Source organism: Limulus polyphemus, unplaced genomic scaffold (assembly GCF_000517525.1).
Source record: "Limulus polyphemus unplaced genomic scaffold, Limulus_polyphemus-2.1.2 Scaffold79743, whole genome shotgun sequence".
Taxonomy (NCBI): Eukaryota; Metazoa; Arthropoda; class Merostomata; order Xiphosura; family Limulidae; genus Limulus; species Limulus polyphemus.
This window is the reverse complement of record NW_013745339.1, coordinates 1-1838: the sequence shown is the minus strand read 5'-3', so window position 1 is coordinate 1838 and position 1838 is coordinate 1. Positions and strand designations below refer to the sequence as shown.

The following is a 1838-nucleotide window of genomic DNA, read 5'->3' as shown; positions in this document are numbered from 1 at the left end:
AGCAAGAAAACTATAACAAGCACAGAATGGTTACGAAGTCATCACATTAACTGACCCCGTGTTGAAAGAGTTAAAAACATTCCCATCATTGACTTTGATTGAATCAAGTAGAATTCAAAGTATAATCAAATATAAATATTATCAATAGATGTATACATCTATAAAGACAAGAGCTCCTTTGTTGTATTATAGAAGTGAACATGAAAAGTCACGTATCAGCCAGATCCATGCTTTCAACAACTTCTGATCATGAGATATAGTGACGTTATAAAAATTCACTTCAGATATCATGTTTCCTCTGTACGACGGAAATAAAATCATTGGTACTTACTGTAATCCTCAGAGGAGAATACAGCTCAGTATACGTGTCTATCCTGTACATCATTTATTATATAGTTCAGTTGTTATGTATTTGGTCCCTCTTCTTGTTAACCCAGGCTAATGTTCATCACCACACTGCTTGTAGTACTGTTGGTTCACTGGAAGGAATTATCGATTCTCTGTCGTCTACTGTGGAAGAATTAACAGATCTGGCTAAACAGAGAATTACTACATTAGAAGGTAAAGCATTCCTTTATAATTTAATTACTTTAAAAACAACGTTTTCGTATTAATGTAAGATAACGTTAATTAAAAGAACTGTCATTGATTTTAGTATACTGGTAAGTGTTTTCAAGTTTTGAATGAATATTGATATAAATTTATAATTATACTTTACTATGTGTTGTATTCCAGGCCCTATTTGTTCTAAACACGACGTGTTTCACACCATAACGCCCATCTCGACCAACGCAACACAAATTAGAGAAATAACCTCTCTTCCGGTAGACTGTTCCGCCACCTATCATCACTTAAATCAAACAAATGGCGTCTTCAAGATATGGCCACATTTTCTGAACCACCCAATCCCTGTATACTGTGATATGGAGACTGTAGGGGGAGGATGGACGGTAGGTGATCCAGTAGAAGTCTGCGATGTCCAAAATACGTACGGAGAAGATTCTAAGTTAGAAAAATAAAGACTTTTAATAATATGAACCCACATTGTTAATTTTAATGTTTTAAAACTACTTATAATGTCTCTTTTTTTATCACAAAATCATACATGTATTTGTAATAAGAAAAGAAAAATTATGTTCCAACCGTCTACTTGTAACACAATCATTAGGCTGCACGATGCTATAAACCTGAAACCGCAATTCAACTATTTGTTCTAGACTACAGAACTACAGCTTATAAGGTTCTGGTATTATTATTACAGTGATTATATCATTGATATCGTGAAGAATTAAAGTTGAGGTAAGATATATAGTTAATAATAATATATCTATTTATTAGACTCCATTATATAAATACAATTATAAATTATCTTTATTAAGTATGTTAATATATGTTTCAGTATGCTATATGTTTCTGTATTTTTGCTGTATGTTTCAGCAAATGTTTCAGTATGCTATATATGAGCACGTGATGATTTTTTTTTTAATTTAAGTACAGTTTATATAACATAACACAGTTATTTCTCTGTCTCTATTTCGTTAGTTAATTCAAAGAAGGGGTGATTTTGGAGACCTGGTTGAGGACTTTTGCCAAACATGGACTAGTTACAAAACTGGATTTGGAAATTTAACCAGATAATTTTGGTTAGGTAATTGTCTTATTATATAGACACAATATATGTTTTTTCTATTAAAACATTCTAAGGCTATTTGTTAAACGAAAATATAAAAACATCTAATATAAATTCAGAAGTCTTCTTCTAATGTTTATACTTTTCATAGATAATACATATATTATTTTTGTATATTTCATCTACCAGGAAAGACGTCATATTTGCC

The 1838-nt window shown here is 31.1% G+C and overlaps 1 pseudogene; it reads left to right on the top strand.

Annotated features, from left to right (window-relative positions):
- The first annotated feature begins 284 nt into the window (after positions 1-284).
- LOC106477799 lies at positions 285-1648 on the top strand (annotated as a pseudogene).
- Positions 1649-1838: the final 190 nt, after the last annotated feature.